Source organism: Morone saxatilis, unplaced genomic scaffold (assembly GCF_004916995.1).
Source record: "Morone saxatilis isolate NCDOM2014 unplaced genomic scaffold, NCSU_SB_2.0 Contig23, whole genome shotgun sequence".
NCBI lineage: Eukaryota > Metazoa > Chordata > Actinopteri > Moronidae > Morone > Morone saxatilis.
The window spans coordinates 1927916-1935728 of NW_023339796.1; the positions used below are offsets into that span (position 1 = coordinate 1927916).

The following is a 7813-nucleotide window of genomic DNA, read 5'->3' on the forward strand; positions in this document are numbered from 1 at the left end:
TATTTTCTGACATTTTATAGAAAATAAATTAATAAAAACCAAAGCAAAAAACACGATGGTCAGATTGAGCGATAAGGAAAGTAGTTCCAATGGAAGCTGATGACAGAGAGTAACGAGGACACTGTCTCAGGAAACAGAGGTTGCTGTTGAATTTAAGGTGTAAATTAATGTCTCTCTGTTGTATTGGGCTGAAAGAAGAAATCTCACTGGTTGAAATCTTTAAAAACTGGGCAAATAAAACCCAAATTATTCACGAATGAATGAAAAATTATGTTTATTTCATGTGATTTGGGTGAACTGACCCTTTAATAAAACATTTTTTTCATATCTAAACAATTAGCAAGCAGATTTCAAAGACTATATATGTATTAACACTAAATATCCTCTAATATTCCACCTCTACACACAGCTGAGGCTGCAGTATGCCTCATTTCCTCTAGAGGGCAGCAGCAACCTGCATTAAAGCACAGCTGCATTGCTATACTACAGAAACAACCAGCACCCCGCCCCCGCGAAAGGATGCTGATTCCTGGGTCAGGTTCAGACTAGAATTTGCAATGCAAAGTTGATTTTGGTGTTGACATGCTGATTCCTGGTCTGCACGCTCGCTGAAACACGCAATTATCTCCACATAAATGTTATACGGCGCACGCACGCACGCAGGAGGGTGACTGCTGTGTCAGGACAAAATGCAAATCATCAGTGGGGAAATAATGATGGGTACCCTCTCGCATAACACAGGAAGAGAGTGAGGAGGGTGGGGTGAGGGCAGGTCTTCACACACACACACACACACACACACACACCCGCTGGGGTTTTCCTGCAAACTCGTCGAACAAGGAAAGCTACATTTCACAGGGCGGAGCCTTTTGGAAACCGCAGCGAGTTTCTGAGCTGAAAACAAACAAAGTGAGCCAGCAGGAAACAGCGACAGGTCAATACAGAGGAGCAAGCTCACAGTTAGCGGTGTGGTAACGGCGCTCTGCAGGGGGAGGGGTTCACCACCTGCGGCCTGCGTTTCAGCCTCTCTGTCATTATCTGCTTGTTGTCATTTGCTTTAAAAAAGAACCTCAAATTATCTGAGGGGGGTAGTGAGATCTTAAAAACACACATTTATTGATCAATGGAAGGTAACGTTGGACTGATGATCCACCACTCTGGTCCAGACTGAAACGGTTCAATGGACTCTTTCTACAGACATTCGTGGCTCCCAGTCGATGGGTGAACGAGGTGTTCTTAATACTGGAACAGGAGCGGTTTCTCTCAGCCCTCTATAGTGGACTCAAAGACCCTCAGAGAGTAGGATGTACACTATGTTTCGTGTGTATTTTTCTGTTCAATCTAAAGTTTGTTGCTGTCTCCCTCGAGGTCGACACTGAAGAAAGTGTGGAAACCCTTCTCCCGAACCTCCCCCAACATCACGTCCCTGTCTGCGGCGGCTCTCCTTTCATAATCACGTTACTATAAATACCAACACTTAGCGGAGAGAAAGAAAGGTCATAATCCATTCTGTGATCCGGTGGTTAATGTAATGGTTTCAGCAGAAGGGCCTGAGAGCCTGAGAGTCCGCCCTGGCTGCGCGTCCACTGGGAACCTCTCTTCAAAGCTCCGGCTTCATTTTGTCATTATACCGTGCAGCTCCAAAAACCGCTGAGTGCTCGGCGTGTTTTTAGTTTTCCTACTGTTCTGGGTTCAGAGTAATCAGATGTGATATTTTCTGACATGGACTAAAAAAAACCTACTTTACTCTCTCACCTGTTAGAACAGCGGTTCAACCCACACAAGGTCTCCGGTTCGCTATTAAAGTGTTGAACCAGCAAAACGGAGCTGATTTTAAGTGAAATATCTGAAGGTGTAAATCCGTGTGTATTTCATCCACTACTGTACCATTATGCAAATATATTCTAGCAGACATGGCACGGTTGCATAATTAATGGAACACCAGTAACACAGTTAAAGAAGTTATGTAATTTATATTTGTATTTTGGGCTTTCTGGTGGAGTGGAGGCTGCAGCACCTGGAAGAAGAAGCGAGTACAGTATCTATGTCTTTTTATTGTATCTCTGGTATTTCTACTTTGTATGTTTATGCAGGAGTCAAACAGCAATATCTGCTGCACTGTGTTGTTTTATATTTCAGCTCATATGTTAGCAGTTAGAAAAAGCTGAACCGTGGATGTATGATGGGAACTAGATAATGGGTTTGAAGATGGCTCCTATTCACTCACCTAACGCACAAACTGAAAAAGCTTTTTCCTCTTACTGGTTTGCACTACACGAGTACTGACGTCTCTTCCCAGAGTCCGCCATCCTCCCACAATGAGATGAGTTCACACAGAGATAAACAGATTTTCTAGGGTCTGAGAAGGCAGCAAATAAATATTAATAGATTTATAATTCACGAGACAAAAAATGATGGATCTCGTAAGTGATCCAAGGTTTCAGTTTTGTAGATGTCTCTTTATTAAAGGGACTCTATGGGGAGATGCATAAAGGTCAACCTGTGAGTTTCTGACCTCTAGTAGCGCTACAGAGCAGTTTCTCTATGAGTGGGTTCCTCTTTAGTTTGTCTGGCGTCGCAGTACACATTTTTGCCAATGGTTTCACATTATTCCACTGATCTAAAGGCAGATTTAATGTGGCAAGAAAGGCAGCGATGCACAGGAAACGGGCGGAGAGGAGAAGAGGTATTGCTGGTGTAAATGGGTGTAAACACAACGCAGGTTTCAAATGTCAAAAATCTGCCTCAAGGATACACAAAAGGTGTTTCTGAGAGTGAAACTGAATGTTCGTTGAAAAGAAGAAGAACTCCTTAGGGAAGATTTCCTGGAGCTTAACGGACAAACTCAAAAGTTCTCCGATAGAACCGACATGGAAGAAAACTCGAAACAAACAAAAAAACACACAAGCAACAAAACTGAAAACGCAGATGGCGACCAAGATTGTGATTGTGCAGAGGTATGTAGAATGAATTCTTGTGGTTTAGGAGGAATGTAATATAATGAGGTGCGTCTGTGCTGCTCAGATTCCTATGACGGTTGATTAGAATATGAAATGAGTCACACATGGTTGATGTTGAATGGCACTTGGTCTCACTGTGTGTCATTTAAAGGAGAAATCACAATTAATACGCTTTAAACTCATTAAAAGGCCTCAGAATGTGTCCAAAGCTCACATTGGACTGTAGGTTTCAGCTAGAGCCGGATCACATGACGCTAAATCATACAATATTTTCTAGCTGAATATTCCCACAATGCAATGCCAGAAGAAAAGTCTGCGAATAAAAGTTTACACAGCACTAAACTATGTGTTTTTATGCTACATATAGCACACTGAGACCCAAACATAGGATGTGAGAGGACACGTCCACATAGAGACAGAATAGACACAGGAATGACATCATGTCTCTATTACACACCCACCCACCCCCACACACACACACACACACACACACACAGCTGCTCTCTCTAATAGCCAGGCTAGCTCCCTGGGGGGAGCGAACTGTGTGGGAGCACCTGGCCATGATACAAAGGAATCTGGTGGGGTGGTGTGGTGTGGTGGGTGTGGGTGTAGGTGGTGTGTAGGGTGTGTGTGTGTGGCTGTGCTGTAGTGGGTGTGGGTTGTGTGTGGTTTTGTTGTTTCCAGGATTGCTGGCTGCGGCTCTGAAACAACACAATAAAATATTACATTTCTTAATTAAAATCAGTGGATGCAACGACCAACACACAGGACAGACAAGCAAATGGGAATACACAATTTTGGGGGAGAACACACACACACACCATAAACACGCAGTTACTTACTTGACACCGGGAATGTCCAGCATTTTTGCTGAGTCCCTGGGTCAGTTGCAATGTCAGCAAACTGACAAGGAGAACGAAATATGAAATGAGACATTAACGTTTTCTTCACTGGAGAGCTCGTGTTTCATGATATTTATAATAAAATTGTCTCGTTTTATCTAGGTTGGGGTGTAAGGAAGAATTTCTGTTCAGGGTATTAAAATGCCTTCATCGTATTCTCATCAGCTCCTCACCGCCGCTCATGACTCAAGCAGGAGCAGCCGGAGGAGCTCAACTCTAATTCAATCGACCGGATAATCAATGACGGCCGGGCAGATTGGGGGTAGCTTCATACCGGACATTGAAGTATGCGGTACCGGATACCACATCTTCACTGGTCTGTAGGATATCACATTAACAAATAAACAGCTGTTAGGCATGCTGCAGCAGATGAGTCCAAGAAGAAGGAGGAAAAAGCGGGAATAGGTGACCTTGCTGATGGGGCAGACATTAACTTAAGGGACAAACTGCTTTTACTGCCAGGCAAAATCTTCCTGATAGAACTGTTAAATGAAAAGCAAGTAAAGTTAGCTGAGATTCACCTGGGAGAGGACTTAAAAAGGTTCCCTGGCATGCTAACACATGGGGGAACCATTTGGAAAATACACACAGGAAGGAGCAGATCGAAACGTTCTGCTGCTACGGACCTGAGCGGACGAACACTGGCCTGGACCGATGAAGCGCTTTTATAAGGGGGGCCGGGATGCTGATACTCGGAATCCAAAAAAATGGATTCCATCGATTGCGAAGAGTATATACTGAGGCCAAGAGATTTAAGTTCAAATCTTACAGCAATACACTACTACAATAAACATATTATTTATCTTATTTATAAGGTAAAATTCTGAATTGACTTATATAGACACTTTTAGGCTTGGAAAACACTACCAGATACTAAAATATCTGCAGTCAGGACAATTCTGGGGCCGGAAGACTCTAGTCCTGAACCAGGGGAACAAAATTTCAATCTGTATTCAATCTGCTCCGAATACAAAAAGCCCAGGTGCAGAAGCACTCCAGTGGACGGGAGGAGTTCAATCAAATAGCACTCTGACCCAACGTCTTCACTACCGGCCTAATGGAAGCGAACCAGTGGGTGGTAAAAACCGCCCCTGAAACCATCGCGGAGCAGTGATGCTTGCAGGAAGGCTTGTTGGATGGGAACAAAGGGTTTGATGCCTGGTAAAATGCAACAGCAAGAAACCTTAGGAGTTACGGTTGGTTTTGGCCTTTCTTGAAGTTATTTCTAAATTAATAAATCTGTACAGCTTCTTCCTCGAATTGTACTGTGCACAAGCCGGTCTTTAAACACTTTGCTTAATAGACACTGAGGACTATTTTTGCAGCTTTTGTTACTAAAACTGGTTGAAACAATTACAGAATAAAAAAAAAAAACATTGTCCAAATTCAACGTCTTCATGGCCGGGACGTGGAAGTCTTGTGCTTGTCGTACCATATAACGCTGCTTCGGACGCCTAGCTGAGTGGTTCACTATATCTCCAGTTTGCATTCAGAAATTCCCAGACGGAGATCTCTGATCGTCTAGTATCGCGATACTTTATTTTTTATGAGCGTCTGTGTGTGATGTCCTCGACTGCAAACTCTCCAAAAAACTGTAAACTTTCATTCCAACAATGTCTATAACCTCTCGAGTGGATAAAACAAACCCGGCTGACAGAGAATCCCATTAAAATACTGAACTGTAATGGAGTCTGTAAAAGACACTCCTCACTACAACGCTTTCACAATTTCAACAATTCAACCCCTGCGACTGAGCCCTCCAGTCGCTCAAGAACAAAGAGAACAGTGCATTTGTTGGCATTACCCAGAAAATAGCGTGCAGATCAGAGTGATGGAACCACTGCAGGCAGTAACACATCCCCCACACCCAGTTTCATAAAGGAAACCTCCACACAAGTTCTGATATTCAGAATGGGAGCTTAACCTGGTTTTTCTAACCCAGTTACTATGAGGCTTATGTACTTCCACATAAAACTGGGTTACCTGAGGAACCGGATCATGAGGATATTCAACATTATGTCACTGGGTCTGAGTGGAGCCTCCAGCAGTCATTAAGCGAGGCAGAATCACAGCACCGATACCTGACAGACCCACTGGATACCACAGTTACTGCTGCTGCCATACTAACAGTAATGATAATAGTAGGCACGGTTGCAGTAGAAGCATTATACCTGTATGTAGTAGTGGTGGTAGCCCATTGGGTAGCAGTGGAGGTGGAGCAATAATATCAGTAGGAACAGTAGTAATGGAAGACAAAACATGGCCAAAAGTATGTGGACAGCCAAACATTACACCCATCCAACATTGTATTAAACTCAATATTTTGGGGGCAGTTGTTCTCTGATAACATCACTATGGGCTGTGGAAACTGTGATGAGTTTTTTCTGACTGTTTTCTGATGTTGTGAAGATCCAATGACTAATCTATAACACAAATAATTGTTTGTTTACAGATGTTAAGAGACTCTTTGAAGCTAATGCACAGCAGCATTCAGAAGTTCATTAATGGATAGTGTAAATAATGTTAAATATTACTTTTTTACACTTGACTTTGCATGTATTTGGAATATCATTAAATATGTTGTGATATTTATAGCTAAATATTATAAATACCTTAAGATTGTGATATATTATTATAGTAATATGTAATAATATTCATAATTAGGGCTGCATGATATGGTAAAAACATTATATTGTGATTATTTTGACAGATATATTGTGATATAGTTTAGATAGATTCACAATTAGTGCGGAAATTATCACTTTTGAATTAGAAATTACATTTCTTTGGGGTCTGTATCAAATAAACATGTTTTCTTAAATCTGGAGAACAAGATTTGTAGGCCATTAATGAAGTACTGTAGGTCTGAAGGCCTATTGTGTAGCCCTACTACAAACGGGATGAGGCCTTCAGCCAGCACACATGAAATCTTCCTCTTCTTCACTTCTTAGTTTGCTGCACAAAAAGATAATCTTTCTCACCTCCAAACACACGTCTGATCATCTGAATAATAGTGATAGGTTCTTCTTATGTGCACATGTAACCTCTTACACAATACATAAATGCAAATTAATACCTTGATTAGAAGCACCTATTTAGTATCTACATACAAGCAGGCGCTGCACATTTTGTTATCCTCTGTTCGTGTAATTATTTGTGGTCCAATACACAAATGGGACTGTTTTTTGGGATGATGTAATGCACTGATGGCAAACTTTTTGTTATTATGTCACACAATCCCTTTCACTACCTACTCCTACTTTCCATTCACATATCCCCGTCCACTTTGTAAACACTTACACTTAAACGTTTCTGTGAATTACATGTCTCATTTTAGGCATTAAACACAAAGTCTGGGCCTCGATGGGATCCCAAAAGACAGGACATCCTTTTGAAAGGCATAACTGGTAGAAAGGTGAATCAGAGGCCAAAGCTGTGTGAACTAAAAAAGAACCATGTTTGACAACAGATGTCAGTGCTTCATGGTTAGACTTTGGCTCATCGTATAGCCATCGCGTACAGAATGAAGCGTCTGAAAACTGCAACTACAAATGTTGGCTTTTTCCTGACTCTTGCATAAAAAAACTACAAAGAGAACAATACTTCAGGTTAGTGTAGAGGCCTGTGACCCTGTGACCTTTCCGCTGAGTGTGTATCATGGCCTAGTTCCTCTTAAATTAAAAAAAAGTAGCAAAGCTGAAGAGTCCTGTATTGAAATCTTTAGTTTGAAGGTAGGTAAAAGGAAAGTTGCTGCAACGTTTAGAAAAAAATAAACAGTAATATGTTGCCGCATGTTGTACTGAATAGTCAAACCCACAGTGGCTGTTTTCCCTCTTTTTTGGTCTCCTGGAGCATCTGTTGTTTATATTCTCTATAATATGCTGTTAAAAATATATATACACAAGTTCTGGAAGGATGTATGATGTCCTAAAGATCCTATAGTTCTTTCCT

The 7813-nt window shown here is 41.6% G+C and overlaps 1 protein-coding gene across 1 annotated transcript in view; it reads right to left on the reverse strand.

Moving 5' to 3' along the window:
* The window catches only part of esyt2a (extended synaptotagmin-like protein 2a), a gene marked incomplete in the record, with an annotated part of 55202 nt that overhangs the window by 16385 nt on the left and 31004 nt on the right, over positions 1-7813 (reverse strand).